This window comes from Plutella xylostella, chromosome 14 (assembly GCF_932276165.1).
Source record: "Plutella xylostella chromosome 14, ilPluXylo3.1, whole genome shotgun sequence".
Classification (NCBI taxonomy): domain Eukaryota; kingdom Metazoa; phylum Arthropoda; class Insecta; order Lepidoptera; family Plutellidae; genus Plutella; species Plutella xylostella.
This window is the reverse complement of record NC_063994.1, coordinates 5983352-6004070: the sequence shown is the minus strand read 5'-3', so window position 1 is coordinate 6004070 and position 20719 is coordinate 5983352. Positions and strand designations below refer to the sequence as shown.

Genomic DNA, 20719 nt, shown 5'->3' with positions numbered 1-20719 from the left:
TTAAGAGGCAAATTTACGCTGCCGCTGCGCCATCACCGTGTGTAGGAGCGCTATGACTATTATTTCACATCTACCGTTCCCTGTGCTCCCTGCAATTCAATACCTTGCGTAGTTTAAGCGAATTTCGCCCAAGTGCCTTACTTGAGTGCTCCTTTAACGGTCTCTTTAGTTTGGCAATAATGACGGTTTTGCAAGTGAAGCCACTGAATTATTCATTCTTCATCTGCTAATTAGCTTTGTGCCTTAACTGTCACAGATGTTCAGTTGTGTTTACGATAAAAAATATTTTCACATTCATTCAAGTAGTGGCCACTGAGTAACTAGTAGATGTATCTAGGCTGTAGCCTTTGCATTCAAAAAAATCTTCATCATCAAACACGAAATATTTTAATAAATATTTTTATCTATTTATAAATATTAAACTACAAAATTATTTAACTTACTGTTTACAATACAAACTAAGTCATTCCGGCAACCCGTACCAAGCAATGCTAGTAAAGTATAAATTGTCGGAGTTATTCGCTACAACTTCCACAAAGCTTTCTATGGCTGCGTTTGAATGCAACAAGTTATGAGTCGACCCAACGGAAGCAACAATGTAATGCAAACACTAATTTGTGACTGTTGTTTTAGTGAAGGAGTCGTGCTTTACCAGTGTCTTTGTTACCCTCCGTTGAATACAAAAAAGTTGAAAGGGGGTGACTCATTCTGAACAGCTATTGAAAATTAATAGAATGAGTGACTCATGAGTCCCTTTTGGTTTACTATATCTACCTCCTTAAAAACATTTCTAACTACATGTCCTACTACAGGTTAAAAAAAATATATTTAGGACACCACTGACCACAGATATACAAATAACATGTACTTACGCTATTGCCTACTTTAAGAATACTGTAAACATATTTGGAAACAAAATAAAATAAAAAAATGTTTCTGAGAATACAAGCAAGCTTAGTTATAATTGAAATTCATGCATCATATCTGATAGAGTACTTAATCATCACATCTTTCTGTATTAATCTGTTTATTTTTGTTCACAGGTAAGTAACTCGCTGACCCGTATGAATTCAGACTTCAACTAAGTAAGGATTACGTAATGTAGCTACATTATTTATAACAGTAATAGTCATATATCCTATAGATTCCTATATAGCTTTGCGAAATTTAAATATTAATATTTTGTTATATGCAGTAAAATATAGGCACATATTATTCCATTGATACAAAATACGACCTACTGGTTGAATTGCATTGCAGAATATCGAAATATTTGTTTGCTTTATCATAATAATATGAAACCTTTGCAGTCAAAAATAATTATTATATAGAAAGTTGATGTTAACCTTAATTTAATACATACACAAATGATAATGCTATATTAAAATCTAAAATTACATAGATATTACATACTCGTGTAATGCCGGTATACATATATTTATAGATTATATTTTAAACATGCTGCTGCCTGCAAGCTTCGTTTCGCCTTTCCCGTCGATTTTCCGGGATCTAAAGTCTCTTGTCCCCAAAAATCTATCTAATCAGAATTCGGCATACGACCTTACACAATGATCTGCTCAGATATAGGTTTTATATCAAAAATACTATATAGAATGTTAGTGGCGGGAGTATGAGAGAGATCAGAGAGAGTCTATTTATTTATTTATTTATCGTATCAAATGAAAGCGGCGTGATAAGACGTACAAAGCATAAACCACTTGGACGATGAAACCCTAGAATACCCAGGGGAAACCTACCCCATACTAGAGTTTTCGGAAACGACTAGCAGGAACAAAATAAAATATATTTCAAGCTTATACCTTTTGTGACAGATTTGGCATCGAAAAAATGATGGCAGTTTATAAACTTTTTCACTCTCCCGCCTTTTGTAGTGCTGGGGTAAGGGTCCATTGATCCACTGGGAATAGCTCAGATCTATCGTGAGCCACGCACGTGACCAATCCTTGATTAGATCGTCCACACACAACACTTCACTCTTGTGTTGGGAGTAGTAAGAGCTAAAATCGATTGCGAAAAAGTAAGCTCGACGCACGCCTCACATATATTGTGTAGAGTGTAGGTAAATGGACTCCGGTAATGGCTTACGGAGTCGGGCGATAAAAGTTTTGGACCGTTTCATGTTGAGTGAATTAACATTGATAAAATTTGGATGATATATCATTCTATATTGTGCTTAATTAAACTTTGCATGACCGTACTACCGTACTATATTTTCCTTTTTTCGGTGTCAACTGCCAGAGTCAAAAAGGGTGAGCTTTGAAAAGTTTGTGTTCATTGATAAACGAGTACAAAGCGTTCTATGAATTACTGCACTGCAAAGCGTAAAGGGAAATGTCAGGCTCCCAAAGTAGGAAACCGATTGGCGGACGCGCGAAGTCGCTTTGTATACGTAATTGCGTCCGTGAGTACGGCGCTCTATGATTGGTCAAAACGCCGCCCTCTGATTGGTCAGAATTAACGTTCGCGATACAAAACTATGGGTGCCGTTTATTCCAAAATCGTTGCAGATTATTCACCATATCAAAACGTCAACATAGAACGTTCTAGTGTATTGTAGTTCGCTTTCAAATAATAATAATGGCTTTCCACATCCCTGTGTTGGTCAGAAACTGTAATTTCAGAGAGGAATCAACCCTAAAGCGGCCACGTGTCACAAAACCGGTTCCGGGGGTTAGCTTAGAGAAACCAATTTGGTTCTCTGTGAGATCTGACCCTTTCACTTTGTACTGTATTATTTGGGAGCCGATTGTATTGTCCTGTCCCTATTTATTGCAAACTAGATTTTAATGACAGACTCGCCAAGCACAAACTTCCTTGTCAGAGTGCTAATCGGATTTCATTGACAAAGACAAACAAAGTTGTTTCATACAAATCATACATCATACATATACAAAAAAGCCTGTGTTGCAGTAAAAATTGAAATGTACGAAAGATTTTACCCTTTCTCGCAATATAAGAAATTCTATTGGAAAATGCAACATTATTCAAATGGAATATTTAAATTAAAAGAGGCCACACACTTAGCTTTGAAGGCACTTTTCCTTTACCTACATTCTTTTTTCTCTCATAACGCCTACTGGCTGAGCAGAGATTCCCCTCCATTTCCCATTAAAAGAAATAAACACATACGAGACATTTCAACATTTTTGCTGATAATATTATTGCGAGTTCTTTCGCGAAAACTGTTCTAAAGCTTCTTTTGTTCTCGGCCGGTATTGTTCTGAATAGCGCGCGCTAGATTAAACGCTGGAAGACTGGCCTTAAATTTCAACGTAAATTTGACCGGCCGACGAAAAGAGAAGGAAAAAGTTCGAAATTTAAAAACGTCACTTGAACATTTATGATTGAAACCGCTTCGAAATTTGAAATCGTTCGATTGAAACATTTTGTTCAGTGAATACTATCTATTATGGATGGCTGTGGGCTGGAGTAGCGCTATGACTAAGCATAAAATGGCCGCCCCTAGCCAAACACTATGTCTGAGTCACCCTTCGACAGAGCGGTGAGTTGCCACTTCATGTTGTGCTAAATAGCGCATTTAAATGAGGGTAGTTTTTCACAAATTTGCATATGTAATGTTGGTATCGACCGGCGGCAACTAATGGAGGTGCAGCGTTTTATGTGGCCCTATCATTTTTATGCCTTTTAGTGCCACGCGCAAGCTACCGCTATACTGCGGGTGGACTTTCAAAATACACTCACAAGCAATGTAAATGTTTCATCCAATAAAAAAATGAACCCATTTGTAATTTTCGATTGGTAATATTCTGATGCGCTGTTAAATGTTCTTCAATATTGCAGACAGCGTCATTAATCTAGCCTTTTCCGTTTGGGAATAATTTGGTGTGTGTCTCGGGATTTTTTTCAGTGCTTGCCTCTTGTTCACACGCAAATAACACGTATAATAATTAAGTCGTTGTCATGGAAAATATGTCTATTACGGTAAGGCCCCATTGCATCGCGTCGTCCCAAAGAAACTGTCGTAAAAAATAATTATATGGCAGTGACGATGCAATGCACCAATGGGTCCTAGCCCTTATCCGTACGGATAGTAGCTAACAAATATTGATTTCTAACATTACTTGTAGATTTTTCAGTGCACACATCCTATCTGATTTCCTATTCCTTTCGTGATATTGGAGTGAAAACAAACCTACCTCACTGCTGGTTCGTTTCAGAGCAAACAAGAAATTTCCGAACTTTTAACAAACTGAAATCATGTTTGACCTGAACAAAGCTATTGTTTGTGTGCATTAGGTATTGTTTATTTAAACCAATTGTTTCGACAAAAACAAGTTTCAGAAGTTCGGAAACTAATTTCGCGATATCGTGTGCGGGGGACTGGGAATTTTCAATTGGTTTCGGAAATCGTAATGGCCTAATGTATATGAGACAGAGTTTAGGTACTGTCGGGGAATCGGCCGGTTACCTAAACCTAGAGCCGCTTGAAACCTGCCCGCGTGATAGGTATAAAGACATACGTGTTCCATAACACCACATCTATTCCATTAGTAATTCAACCACCCCATGGTTGCCTGGAAAAGATTGCGATATAGCGAATATATAAAATAGTATAAAGTGATAATAATATTGTATTGTAAGCTAGATTATCGAGTTTTCCAGTATAGTACAGAACAGCGGTTAGTTAAATTATTTATTCTATTGATTAATGCAAAAGTAAATTCAATAATGTTTTTAACTAAATCTACCTAGCTAATTTGAATCGGAATTTTAAAGTTGATTCTATAAATTTCACTCTAAAACTAGCCGCCGCATTTACACAAAGTCTGCAAAGTTAAATTAAATCGTCGAATCTTTGTTTTATCGATAAAAACTTTCAAGCGTTTTAACGCAAAGTAGTTTTGTGTAATCGCAGCCAATTTTCGGATTTCTATATAGTTTTTAAATATAATGTGTAAAACTTGCAGGTCGAGACAGTAGGTATAGGCGAATTGTACTTACGTACTTTATTGCCCTTTGGATGTAACGTACCTTTCTGTTGGTCACTGTTGAAAACCCACCCTTGGTAAATTCTGAATACTGAACTATAAAGTCGGACCAGAACGGCTAGCACGGGGTGCATTTAAGACGTGACAAGAGTTTTGCATCGCGCTCACTCACATCGCGCAGCCTAAAGAGCGAGCGCGACGAATAACTTTTGTCGCGTCTTAATAGCGCCCCATGGTACAGGGCCAGAAGGGCGTAATCAGATTTATCTCAATTAATTGTCCAATATGACGAAGAAACATAATCTGAATAACCAAACGAAAAAGATCGTTTGTACCGTGTCATTGACGAATGATGACTGTCCGAACTCATCGGCATTGCTCATATTATTGATTGTAATTCAAGCGCGGAGGGTGTGACGTGACTATCCACACTTTTCTACATATATTATTATATATACTTACCATTTACCCTACCCTGTTTACCTAGCCATGTGCCGATTATAAAGGCTTTCACCCTACATCAATAACGATATCATATTTTTACCTAGTAACCACTGTTGCCTAGTGATTATGGGTTTATTAGGGTGGCCGTATCCGTAACTGACATTCACCTGTAGATATTTGTGTAACACATGATGTTTCCTTTTAAATGTACGCCGTAGGTATACAATTATGTTCAATAAATCTCTACAAAGTTAATGGTAGATATTTTTGTGTTGTAAAAGTAATAATTCTTGTACAAAACATATTTCATTTCCGAACAAAATTTTCCGAAAACTCTATTTTTCGATTCATTAATATCTTCCAAGAAAATGGATTAAAATGCTCTTAATTTTCTTTTATTCCGATTCTTGTATTATAATCCGACCAGTTGTAGTCTTTCCCCGAAGAGATCAACGAAATTCAATGTTTTGATTAGGTATTTATATTTTGATTGGATACCAATTTATAACCGGAATATTGGTAACCTTCTTCTTTGTAAATATTTTGCGAGTAATAAAAAGTAATATCTGTTCCCAAAAAATATAACAGGCCATACGTTCTGCGAAAAAGGGTGCTTTATCAAATATCAAAGGCAAAAGACAAATATCTTCATATTTACGTGTTTACACCATGATATATCCTAGACACGGCACCGCACTCCACGAGATATACAGGGTGTCATTATGATACAACTTGCGAGAATACAGGGGTTGCCGAGAATGGATAGCATTCATAAAGAATAACGACTTTTGGGAATTCAGCGAAAAATTCTTACGTCTTCGACCATAATCCTAGGATCGTAATGAAATGTGTTTATGTGCACTTACTATTGTTATCGTGTTTTATACGAGCATTATCGCGGTTTCATTCGTAATAGGTAGGTAAAACTTAGTGGTTATGTACCTAATTCAGAGCTTATGTATATCGCTTGGTACGCTTACAATTTATAAAGATCAGCAATTAATAGATTACTATTCTTATTTAACGTTGCTAATATTGAATAGGTATTTAAAAATATACAAAATACATATATTGAAGCACCCTGTAGATATAAGAATAAGCTTTGAGTCTTCTCGCTATCCTTTCAGAAATAAAGTGAAGGTGATTTTTCAATGTCTTACCTTTCTGAGGTCTGTATAAAAGGTAGGTTTCGTAATAAACCTCCATATGTGATGTAGGTAGTTCATTCATGAACTTAAATATAATGTGGGTTTAGTCGGAATATTTTGTACTTTATAGAGGAATGTTGTTCTATGAAAAATATTGTTTCTGTTGAGAAAGTCTATCATGTATAAGAAGAAAATGTCGTTAGGTACTTAGGATGTTTTTATATGACAATATGTGTCAAATAAAGCTCTCTCTATGTACACGTAACGTAGAAAAAAGCGACTAACTGCATTATAATAAAGTAAACAACTTAATAAAAGACACGGATTGAACCGATAACTAACTTTAACGTATTGGTTGTACCAATATCTTTTTCACTGAACACCTAAAATTTTATATCACACATGTCTGCCACAATATGCATACTGCAGCTTACAGATAGTAGGTCGTGACTCGACAAGCTGAAGGCACGGCGTAGCAACACGGGGCAACAGCCCAGCCGGCCACCCCTTTACGGCTAAAACAAAAAAAAACGGTTACAGTTACCGAATAATAATAACCTAAAAAACGAGTAGCCGCATAATAATGTATTATTTCAAAAAAGCACAGCGCGTGCCGTAGTATTGTACGCAATGTGCACAGTTATAAAGCTTTGGGGGAGGAATGTTGACAGCTGCGCCGTGCGAACGCCACATCTGCCAGCCCTGCGGACACACACACGCACACACACACGCGCACGCCGCCTGCACGACTCTCGACACGCTCCATCACGCACACATGCTCGGGGGCCGTACATACACACCACCATACTTACTATATTCACTAGGGGTGTACAACCCCATTGTGCTACGTTCACTGCTTCAGGGGTGGCGCGATAACAATTTTATTTTTAGATACTTGTTGAATGCGTCTGATTGATGATGAACGATGATTGATTAGGCACGTCTTTATTCTGTATAAGGGATTGCAAAACGGAACTCGTTGACGATTGTAAATTGTTCGCCTTTATCGGAGGTTTAACGGATGACGGTTTTAATTTAATGCTGAAACCTTAGAGGGTATAAATCCTTTCATGAGCGTTAGTTTTGAGCTAAATGGCGGAGCCTACAGCTGTAAAATACTAGATTGCGGCGCATTGCCTTGTTATATTTTTAAATGCGCAGCCCTGACTTTGCTGCAACTTAATCACTTAATACATCATTCTGTTGCCCAGGTTTACGACCTAGAGGCAGCGACTAAATGGTACGCAGCCGAGCTATACCGCTCGTATAATCAATAGTCAAGATGTCTTTGACCACTAAAGAAGGAATTCTTTCGAGAATAGTAAAGCTTTGTCCCCATTGTGTACGGCATCAACGATGCCTTTAAGCTGGCTTCTGCAGAAATTGAATTTTAAAAGAACCTAGAAGCAGTTAGCTTTATTGGATGGGATAGTTCGTGATGCCAAAAGCAAATTCTTTTAAAAACGCGAACGTAAAAATAAAAAAACAAAGGAACTGTTCGAAGTGTTATTCTAGGTTTCTGTATGCTGCAACAGTAGTGGCACAACAATAACGTTCTAGGAAACTCATCAGCACTAATTCCAATCTCGATGTCGACACGTAGAGAAAGAAATGTCCGTGGCATTTCCCCATTTTAATTTCGCGGTTAAACTTAAAAGCTGTGCATTAGTAACGGGGCACGTGTCGGTATAAGCTGAGCGTAGCAGCTACGCTATGCCGCTACGCTGTACGCTATTCCCCCGAGTAGCCGTTAGCGTCGCTACTGCTATTCAAAAGTTACTACCGTATTGCGACAACACTAGCTTCTGGCTCCCTCGGAAACTTAAGGCGAATCGGTGTTCTATCTTTTATTCATAATTATTAATAGGTGAAGGTTTAAAAGTATCAAGAATAACGATTTTCCTCATAACTTTACATCGTAATAGTAAAATATATATACACATACATGAGCAATCATTTTCAACTTTTCTTCTAACAGAAAGCTGTTAGTTATGAGGAAAATCGTTATTCTTGATACTCATGTTAACGTGTAAACTGTAACTGTAAACGCAATTCCAAAAAGATACAATTTAAAAAAAAACCTATGCTATATTTCTTGTTATTTACTTCGGTAAGGTATGAAACACAGTCTTGAAAGTTTCGCCTTAAACTCAGATTGAGAGAGTTAATTTTATTTTCGACGATAAACTTCTGACTCTAGGTGCCCGAATTACTTTTAAAAGAGTATAGTGTAATTAAAGTCGGCTACACTGCAAGAATTTGTAGTGTATTACACTTTTATTTTGAGGTAAATAGGTACAAGCACTTTAGTAACCACATTTTCTTTTATATAGTGTGGCATTCGGAAATTCCAGGGTCCAGATTGTCCTGAAACTGGTAGTCTTACATTATAGTCAGTACATGATATGGTAACACCATGACAAAAAGTAACAAAATAGAAACATTTATTTATTGCACCTATATAAGCTTTATTAGCTGACTGAGCGACTGCCACTTACGGTAGCTGTAACAAATAGTAAGGGAGTGTTTACACTAATACATATAAATACCAAGCATCGAATCTCCTGAATACAATGACATAGTGTTTCGAAAAAAATACTGGTATGAATAAATAATATCCGTCCTATGCTCTATATCTCTTAATACTCTAACTCCGCCTTTAATTTATTTTGTCATGTTGATCACCAACCATTTACTGGTTAATATTATACTGACTGTTACATATTTACATAACTCCCTAAAAGTAAAAGCCCAGACGTAACAGCTGAAAACTTTACCCTGAATTTGCAAGTCATCTGCCGCCTTAAATATTCCTATGTATACTTTTGGACAAATGATTCAACATTCGTTCATTCATTCATTCAATCAAACAATATATTTACTCACCATGAGTGAACGCACCCTTACACCAGTTACACCAAGCGGTTGAAGCGGTCACGTAAATTGTATAATAAACGTGAGCTGCAGATGGCAGCACCGAGCTAGATAGTTCAACCCTGTGTGCACGGTACGTGAGACCCATACGCAACACTCTGCAAGGTAAATATTGCTAGTGGCATTTTAGGGTTAACTCGTAAACTTTTCCTAATAAAATTTCGGGTAACCTAACTTATTACTTTTACACCGAATATTTTTTCGGGTTTATTACACATATGACGTGTCAATGCTAGAGGCGTTCAGTGCCGTTTTTAATATACATGTGCTGTGTGGAAACGGATGTTTGATATCCATTTTGCCATGTGTGGATCGCATGTGTTGGGATCTACCTGAAGTGTAAAAGCATTCAAGATTTACATTCAAAAGTTAAGCCTCATGGGTATCTCTCGACACATGGCAACATTTTTTTCGGCCGCCGAAATTGAAGGGATTCCGGCAAATTAGCTCAGATGACGAGGTAAATCCTCCAGTCCTTATGAAATTACAGCGTAGACTTTACTGTAATGAAAATAGATGTTATTTTGGCTTGTCAAAGTGAAGCACGCACGTCAGATATCCCGGTGCGGTGAAAAATTGCGAGCTTCTTTTTATGAGACGAGCAAAGTCACCGCTGCTACTCTGTATGTAGATTGGGACTTATTCGGGTTTACGTATTCACGTGTTTTATGAGCGGGTTATTTGTTTAGCGGCCATGCTGCCCTAGTACTTTTTTATCAGGACTAAATAAATACACTTACATTGTTTTACTCCAATAAGAGTAGAGGTAATTGTAACCGAGCCAAGATAATTCCCTGCTGCTTAGTTAAGTTAAAAGTTGGTTCTTTTGCACAACTGCATAGTTTCATTACTCCGCAATGCAGACTGAACTCACACGCAATATAATTTTAGGCAGTGGCAACACCAGGCTTATTTTATTCTGGCAACACTGTAATTGTTAGCATTATGTTTATAATAAACTTCCTGAGCTAGAAACTGGTAAAAACTGTTGTGACCAATTTTGAAATGGATGAATAATATGTGAACATAATAATATAATAGGCTCTAGACACGCAAAAACTAAAGTAAAATTACTAAATGTATGCATGCCATTGTACGGTGACACAAATATTATGGTGAAAAAAAAGTAACTCCATGGTTTAGGCTTAAAAGTTTTTTTTTATCAAATTTCAAGTAGCAACCAAATTATAAGAAGATGATGGACATTAGTATGAATGTAAACATAAAAATCTGTAGGTAATATCGTGTGTGATGCTACAAAACTAGATATACATTGTTCTCATCGTGTAGAAAGTATTTCAAATGGCGTGCATCAAAAATACTGGTGCGGCAATGCATGTTAGTCGTTGAAACATCAGTATTGCAATTTAAAAAAAATCTTCCACATCAAAATTTTATGCAATTTAGTTTGACGTGATTTGAAAATTGTAGCTGAATTTCATGAGCCTCTAGTGTTATTTTCAGATACCATTTTCATTTAATGAGTTTAACGTAAGTCATTCACTAAAATATTCTTCGTAGTAGAAACCGAAGCTGCAGTTTTTTGTAAATAATGGTTCATTGTAGTTTATAAATAAATGTTTCTGGCTATACATTATAGGTAGTTTATTATTCCCCGTGGAAACGAGGGTTCTGAATAGGGTAGAACGGAATCGACCTTTGCTCGAGTAAACTCTTTAATAACAAGAAAATTCAGGTGCCCTTTATTTTATATTAAGCTTCCTCTTTTGAATATAGGGGTTTTTCTGTTTCGAAATGCTTCCCTGTTATGAGCACTTTAAAAACAAGATCTACAAAAGAAAACTTTTTCTAAACAAACATTTAAATCCTTGTGACTTCTGTCCCGTTACCACATTTCGTTCGCTCAACTTTTTACTTTATCAACTGACGTAATTTCGTGCGCATAGAATTGTTTCGTTTGCCTTTTACTTTGCACAAGAAATTTCAAATCGCCCTGCTATTCATAATTGTCAAAAAAATATGAAACAAGGTATAACTTGTGAAGTGTTAAGGAAAATCGCGTGATTTACTTAAAAAATATACATAAGTAATATAAACGTTTTAAACAACAAGCCCATTGAAGTCGCGTGCCAGAATTTCGTCTTCGACATTTGAAGAACTCAAAATTCGAACAAAGAGTTTTTTTTGCAACTTCCACATCACGCAAAGTTTACATGCAGCGACGAACATTATTATAATTTCGTTAATGCGCCCTATTCCCCAAGGTGTATCGGAGCGGAGATGTGGACTCATTAATGGGCTGAAGACTTCGCCTGAAGAGTAGAAAGGTGGAAAGAGATGGGTGCATGCGTGCGAGCGAGAGGTGACGAGTCTAACAGCCAATATCCGGGCGATCAGCTGTGGCGGCGGAAACAGCTGGCGACTCCAGAGCGAAAGCATCATTCATTCTCAGCGATTTTTTCAAGTGACTAACGATATTTTTCGATGGCGACGAATGTTCGGCAATTTGTTTGGTAACGGTTGTTTTGGGACATCAGCTGATCGTTCACGTCGTTAATATTATTATAACGTTGCGATCCCCCGTTGTTAGTAATAATTCTGATAAATTAACATGGAACTCATAAAAACAATTATGGAGGCACTCAATTTCATTTTAAAGTTAACATGCAACATTAAACGTCAAACGAATTAAGTCGATTATTTGATTCGGAACAGAACACAAACAGCAGCTGTTCCGATCCGTCCTAAAGTAATCGTTCGGACATTTCGTTTTACGGAGCTGTATTTTGCAATGATAAGTTTGTATCTAAAATTTCGAGGAACGTGCCGCAACAAACATTTGGAATTGGAACGTGAAAATGTAAATATTGAACGGCTACTTCTGGAATAGACTCGTGCCCGTTAATTGCAGCAATAATAATAGGGCATTACATTTTATGAAAATATCTTAACTACATGGTACGTTGTTATTTACTAAAATTCGACCTCAAAATAGTGGTGTTATAAGTTGGCCACCTTTCTATGTACGCATGTGTGTGTAGATCCAAGACAAACAGGACGATAAGAATGCATTTTTAGGGTTCCGTAGCCAAAATGGCAAAAACGGAACCCTTATAGTTTCGTCATGTCCGTCTGTCCGTCTGTCCGTCTGTCCGTCTGTCACAGCCGATTTACTCGGAAACTATAAGTACTACAGTGATGAAATTTGATGGGAATATGTGTTGTATGAACCGCTACAAAAATATGATACTAAATAGTAAAAAAAAGAATTGGGGGTGGGGCCCCCCATACATGTAACTGAGGGATGAAATTTTTTTTTTCGATGTACATACCCGTGTGGGGTATCAATGGAAAGGTCTTTTAAAATGATATAAAGTTTTCTAAAAAACATTTTTCTTAAAGTGAACGGTTTTTGAGATATCAGCTCTCAAAGTCGTAAAAAGTATGTCCCCCCCCCTCTATTTTTATAACTACGGGGTATAAAATTCTAAAAAAAATAGAGGTGATGCATGCTAATTAACTCTTTCAACGATTTTTGGTTTGATCAAAGTATCTCTTATAGTTTTTGAGATAGGTTGATTTAACTGTAATTTTGCTGCTACGGAACCCTTTGTGCGCGAGCCCGACTCGCACTTGGCCGGTTTTTTTTTCAGTTAGTTTATTGTAATAATAATCAAACATTTTCTAAGTTTTATTTTTATTTTTTTCAGGTAAGCACCTGCTATTAGATGAATCTTGAACTCAACTCGATTGAACTCGAGGTAGGTGCAGCAATACTATGACAATTTATTAGGTAACCTTAAGTAATTGAGAAAGATAATTTTCTAAACCAATAAATTATTAGCTATTGGGTATAAATTGAGTGGTACGAATTTCCAACCCCGATACCTATTTACCAAAGTCGGAATCACCGGTTTAATCTAAATTCGATTAAATTTATCCATGAAATGTAGCGAAAGGAAATGCTGATTGACCATTATTCCATTATTTCAGTTTAAAAATCGTTAAAATATAAGTTTTCATCCGACTTTTGCCAAATATCTTACTCAGCAATCACTAAAATAATATCTTTACAAAAAGCGATATAGCATTGAAAGAGAGTACTAAGGTCAATCGATATTACAATGTGTAGGACCTTGGGCAACCCGCTCGCCTTCTTACACTACAGACCAACCTTACTGTTGCTCAGACCTTACATTGTAAGTACCTACTGCTAATTGTACCATATGTACTTACAAACATTCTCATGCAGTCCTTACAAAAGAGTATATGCACTGGTTGCGACGAAATTGACTCGCGCGCGAAATAAGGACTACACAAAGTCTTCTGTGAAGCTCATGCATATTTCGCATACTTACGTTTTATTTATAGTGATTCAGGCTGGTTTTTCGAGTAATCGACTATGAAAAGGAAACTTAACCAAAACTTTAGCCAGTCGGTATTATCTGTAATGTTTCCCAGCCAGTCCGATAGTAGGGTGCCCTTATTACGGAAGCTATAATAAGTTATCAACCACCGCAGTGTCCCCTCTGCTAACTCCCTTAAACTTTAATTGCTTCTATAAATAAACAAGTTGCTCCTTGTTTAGCAAATCCTATTAAAGCAGAAACATCACAAATAGAACAAGTTTCCACCTTAATAATAAACGTTTAAGGGCGGTTTTTGACTTAAGATTTCGTTGCGGAATATTGGGTTTGCAGTATAGGTATAATGTTTTAGTTGGATGTTACTGTGAATTTTGATTCCAACAATCAGATATATTCTTAACTGAGGTTTTTTTTATTTTTCCTTGTATGGTTTCATTATGGATGATAGACCTATTTATTCCTCAAAAATCTCCAAAGGCAAATGTAGTATATTATATGTATCCAACTGCGGATTATTTTATTTATTTAATAACATAAACAAAACGATCATGACTTGTTTACATTTAATTAGCAAAACAAACGGGTTGTACATTAGGAACCCTGATTTATTAAGTTAAATAGACCTTTAAAATGATATGCTTAAAATACAATGTTAACACATAATTTACAAACTATACACATATACGTATAACCTACTACGTACTTAGAGGTATGTTTAAATTTTATTTAGATTATGAATTTTCAGCAAAGTCTATGTTCTCTAAAAACCTGGTGCCACCCAGTGTTCGAATAAATCAACTTAAGCCCACCCTTATTACCCTAAAAGCTTCATAATCGAATGACGTCAACACAATCGAATCTACATACATCTCGATTCAATTAGTACGCTTTCGCACATTCATTACTGGAATTTCAAATTCAGAATACTGATGAAGACTAAATTAACGGTTTATTTTGACAACTTCAAAGAGAAGAATGTAGATGCTATTGTTCATCCAGCGAACGACACTTAGTGCCAATTTCTCCATTCTCGGTTAGAGCATAACCAGGGAGTAGTGGTTGACTTTTGACGCATCTGTCATGAATTTTATATGGAGATGACGTATAATTGATGAACCATCACTGGTCGGTTAGATAAGGGACCATGGAGAAATTGGCACTTAGTGTCTCTCTTTCACTCTTCTAGTGCACATGAAATAATTTGACTATATTATAGGCTTTATGCAATAGCTTCATACTTAACATTTGTTTAAACTCACAACCGTATTATTTTCAAATATTAATACTTTGAAGAAAATTTTTTACCCTGAAATTAAACCTTAGGTACTGAAATTTACTGTCTGAACTGAAGAAACACTACAGAAGCTTTCCTATAAGCGACCTGAAAAGTTCAGTGTATGTATTGGAATTTGGAACTTATGCTTTCAGCTGGTTTCAGCAAACAGGATATTCCTCATAGTGACGAATAATCAAATTTTCAACTTAACAAAATTTATCGAGTCACACATATAAAAAGTAGAATAAATTTGTGGGGTATAGCTGGTTATTGTGCAAAGACACAAACCAAAACTACATTTTTATTCTACGTTCTAATAATAAGGGGAAATCTTGGTTGGATCCTTCTTGGGGAGGTTAATCTACTCAGAATAAAGCTCCTACCTGTTGTTATAAAAATACCGAATACCTACATTACCTACCCACCCTTACCTGTACTTATAAAAAGTTTACGAACACCGAACATAATATTCGTCAAGCTGTTGCTTAATCTTTGATATTGAGTTACATTTCGCTAAAACTTGCCCAATAAAGCTACAAAGTATGTAAATCTTTCGTACTTTATTAACATTATGTATGAAGAAGGTGCTGTAAAGTCACTGTAGTAGGTATAAAAATGAACTGCTGTACCTATTGCATAATCTGTATGCACTATGCTTTGTGATATTATCATTTATTTTATTAGATAAATAGATATAACAGGTTATAACAACCTAGGTAACACCTAAAAAATTACACAAAATAAAATTTGCAATCTATTTCGCCTCGTTCAATTTAAATGTCAGATTCCCCTGTGCAGATGAAAGCAAAAGCGGAAACAACATATTCGTTCAGTTATCTCGCTCGAAAAAATATTCATGTTCTTCCATACCCATTACGAGGAGACGTGACGTCATAAATGTGACGATGTTGCCAGCAATGAAAAATGACAACCTCAGTGACCAGCCTTTGCTCATGAATTTTAATGCTTACAACACTATGAATAATGCGCATATATGCCTCAGAGAAAAAAAACTAAATATATGCATGCACGCAATGTGATGGGATCGATAATATCTATTACTGCATAGTTCTTTGGGGTGAGATATTTAAGAAAGTTTTAGAATCAAATCCGATTTCCGACTGGGCTTAAATATTACTTAGAAGTACAACATTTTCTTCTTAGTTTTGTAATAAGCTCGGAGAATATTATGAGTACACATAAAACATACGAAAAATTGAAGCGGCAATAAATCTCTCTATAAATCAAATACAGTCTTCGATTAAAAGATGTAAGTCTCTTACTTCATATTTAGTGTACCTAAACTAAATTAAGTAGGTACAATATCGAAAATACCTTTGGAAATATAATTTGAGCCTCGTATATCCAATAAAACCGTTCAGTCCTCCCCACTGTAGATACCTCGGAATTCTTTGGGGACAGAACTATTTGAACATATTTGTGAGGAAATTCTAGTTCGTTTTATCGAAAGCGCGCTTCTATTGAAGGCGTAAGTACATAACATGCAGGTAGCTAGATTTTTCATTCGAATTCACTTAAAAAGATTTCAATCGTACCTATTGTTTTTTGTGCCTTTTCGTACTTCACACGTGTAACAATTACAATTCCCTTTATTTGCCAGGACAGAAAAAATACAACTTACAAAAAAACTTCAAAATAATAATAGTATACATAAAACGGCCTTATTGCTTGCAGTAATATTTACCAGACAACCTTTTGATGAAAGAGAAAGATAAAAAAATGTTCTAGGACCTACATATAACCAAATAAGATAAAGGTAAACGACTCAAGGTTGTAGAATGAGTGCATACAGATTTATACGAAATAGAAAAATAATAATAATAGAATACATTTAATAATACCTATAGTTCAGCGAAAATTAATTATGTTCTTATTTCAATATTTAATCTAACATCTTACAAATCATTACACGACCGTGTTACAGACCTACTACTCGTAATTGGGATTGATGCTAACAACAAAGCTTCAGATAATAAATATTTATAAACATGCTCAAAAAAATGTAAATAAACGTCTGCAGAAATTTTGGAGAAATTTAATAAAAAGATTTATTAGATCATAATTTAGGGCTTTAATAAAAGGAGCGTAATTTTTTACCTCCCTTTCATCGCTATTCTTTTGACGTTCAATATACCTACGTGTTTTCCCGCTTAACACTTCCGGCTTACAATCCCCGTAACTAGACTTCATTCTTAATAAATAGCATTAATTAGACAAAAGATTATGATAAATGAGTTGAATGACGATAGATATAGGCCTACACGAGAGCAAGAGTATTGGTTGAGTTGAAATCATACCACAGTTTGTCATTTTGTCTTATTGTATTTGAATTTGAAATAAACTATAGGCTCTTTACAGTGGTACATGGCTATTTATTAACTAAGAACTTTGTGATTACGTAATATAAACACAAATCTATTTATAGTCTTGATTAAAAACATAACTAAGTAGTTACTTACCGATGCGATATTCAGTTTATGACACTCGGTATTACGATTACACATAAATGAAATTACAATCCAAAAATAAGGGACATTGAAGACGAAGCCATTAATATTGATAACATAAAATATCGATGAATCTAGCAACGGACTTTCGCTAACTTATCAAATAGATCCAATTATAGTATTTCTGCAAACGTCTAGACATTTATTTTGTTGCCTTTAAAACAATTTACTTAATATTTTCATCATATTGATTCGTCGTATAAGTAGTTAACTACGTACCCAAGCTTAGATTTCAATAAACCACATTAAAGCTTGGATTGTTCTATAGTAACCAACAATAACAAAAAAAACAGGTGACAAAAAGACTTTCTTTCTAACAAAAGAAAATTCAGTTCAGAGCGTTATTTTATTCTGTTCTTGTCATCTAAACAATTTTTCATCTTGCCATACCTGCCATACCGACGGCGTCTTATACACACTACAACCGACCATTCACTAGCTCACCATTTGGTCCTTTTGATTTAGTTAAGCAAATCGGTTTTCTGACTCTTATTACAACCGAATAGAGATTGTAATTGAATATCGTACGTCTGTAAATATCCCACGCTAGGGAACAACTTTTCCTGAACAGCCGGCGCGGCAGTTTCTACTTGTCCTATTATAGAGACTTTATTTTCAATTACAGGAGTTCGCAGAAAGACACATTTTTCCTGGAATTATTGTCGTGAAAATATCATAAAAGTTCCAATAAAGTTCATTGTATGTAATGAGAATGAGTTTATACGTATAGGTTTTTGTTTACTTTATAAGATATACTTCTACTTTTACTTCAAAATAAGAAATTGAAGAATGATTTTACGATCGACATCGACGTTTCTCTATACAGTTTCCTTACCATAGCACGATGTTTACACTTTAAAGTGTTGTGAATGTTTATTGCCCGGAACTGAGTCTCTTAAATTGCTGCCAATACTGACACCTTCCGACCCATTTCTACAATTCTGACCAGAGCGCCGGTAACCAGACAGACATACAACTAACGATTTGTGCGCTGCCCCCAAACGCCCCTACGTTTCAATTGTCAACAAAGCCGATCACGGCATTTTCTCCTCTAACACCCTTAAAATAGAATCTACTGTTAGCTGGTTGTAGTTTGCCGCAGTTTGTAAAACCTTTGGGTTCTGTAATCTGCTTCGACGTAATCGCAATTAATGAGGGCTGGTGGAGACGCAACATCAGAGAGTCGAGGGTCCAGTTGGAGCGGACTATTGTGTTTAGTGTTACGTCACGGCATCTATTACTTAGTTATTTATGTTGTTTTCTTACTGTTCAATACAATGTCCGGAATCTAATTAGGTATTTTATTTCGATTTTGAAACTGCTATGACAACCTTCCTTGCTTGGCTTTTACGTAAAGACTGTTAGGGGGCTCATATTCAGCACTACATTGTGCCGGACTGTTGTAAATGTGTTTTTCTTTTGCATTATCTCGCTGTGTGCCGACCGGCGCATTTGCAACGAGTGCAAGCCTGTAATTTATCAATGCATGCAATGTCTCTCCAAAGGCCGGCCTCACATGCTGTGTCCAGCCTAAATTACGTAGTCGACATTAGGCCGCACTATACAAGTGAATTGTCAGTCCCCAGAGGTACCGGCCGCAGTATATATCATGTGCATCGGACGTTTGGGAAGGCACTATGGCCAATGGTTGGGAAACTCATCCTGTGCTAGAATTTAGCTAGCGTTGCAAAATGTTCCGTACCCTGCCAGATGTATTCTGCCGTAAATAATGTCTCAAATGAATTTCAGGCGCATAAATACAAATTCGGACAAGCCTAAACAGTATTAATTGCCGAATAGTCTACTGAACACAATTTATAAAGGAAGTATCAAGCCTTGTCCCATTAATCAAACACCTCGCCAGCTTCGGAAATTCCGATAACTTAGCTTTATCCTGAACCTTTGTTCCTCGCAACAATACGCCGTGTGTAGCAATAAAAATCAGGTGATTTAGTAGCAAAAATACTAAATGTGTAACATATTTGAGCCTTTGATCTTGAGTGATGTGGAAGGCTTTCTCTGTTCTATGTGGGGTTTATTCCAAGCTTAAGCACAGGAACAGGCTCACTTGTCGAACTACTCTTGGGAGACACTCAGTAAGCTATGTGTAAGTAAGATTCATTCCTGACCTCTCCCAAGGAGTACCACAACATTGCTCTAGACTTTATACATCCATAGGCATATGTACTTAGCTAGTCCGTCCATTGGTTCTTTCTTACACATACAACGAACAGTTTAACTTGCATATTCTAACAGCTATGTGTACATATTATAGCATATAATATGTACTCCCATACCAACTAAACGTTAAGCGTAACTGCAGTCAAAAGTACTTCCTACATTTCGCCTGCAATTCTCGATACGTTGATGCCGTTGATTCATCAGCCACAGTTTCTAAAGCTGAATAGAACTCCAATTTTCTCTGCACAGAGTTCTTCCAGTTTGATCAATTCCGTTCTCATTTGTTCCGGGCTTCGGAGTCGTCATTGCGTATGCGGCAATGCAATCGACCCGATTCGTCTGTCACAAGGGACTAACCGGAGCCCTGTAATATATTGCGGGCGAAACATCCGACCGTATTGCAAACCTATAGACGGTCCAGCTGGCTTTAGCGCATCGGGAATTCGACATCCGATAGGCTTTTCGTGACACACGAAAGGATTTCCGGACCGAATTTCAATCGCAGTTACAAATTGATGTTTACACAAGAGGCGAAGGCAACATTTGCGCAAAGGTCGCGTGTTGAGCTAATTAAGAATTTAATCCGAATTTTAATGCTAAAATCTCTTAATTTGGAAGCTTTTATGGAGCGTAATTCTGTAGTACCATCCAGGAGAGGCGGCCATTCACCTTGCGAATATATCTTTTAGGTAGCACGGAGCTGCTAAACACGGGGGAGTCCAAATAAATTTCCACCCTCACCCCTGTTCGAATAAGCACGAAATATCCCCTTACTGTTCGCCCTTCTCGTTGCCATGGCGACCGACGCCCTTTGTTGGGGTTGCATCGTCCCGACATAAACATTCCAGACTGTTCGAATGCAGTTTTCGGCCATATTGGCTCGCCATTATTGACGTTTTCGGAGCCTCTT

General features: G+C 36.5%; 1 protein-coding gene across 12 annotated transcripts in view; it reads left to right on the top strand.

Moving 5' to 3' along the window:
- The window catches only part of LOC105384515 (brain tumor protein), an 89123-nt gene that overhangs the window by 55100 nt on the left and 13304 nt on the right, over nucleotides 1-20719 (top strand). For 4 of the 12 annotated variants that reach the window (XM_038120375.2, XM_011554776.3, XM_048625302.1 and 1 more), the window contains one exon: nucleotides 13168-13218. The exons of 7 other annotated variants lie outside the window; for them this stretch is intronic. The gene's annotated coding sequence lies outside the window, so the exon portion shown is untranslated. Of the gene's footprint in view, nucleotides 1-1043; nucleotides 2885-13167; nucleotides 13219-20719 lie in introns of those variants that run through there. One more of the 12 variants, XR_007266991.1, reaches the window with a different exon arrangement.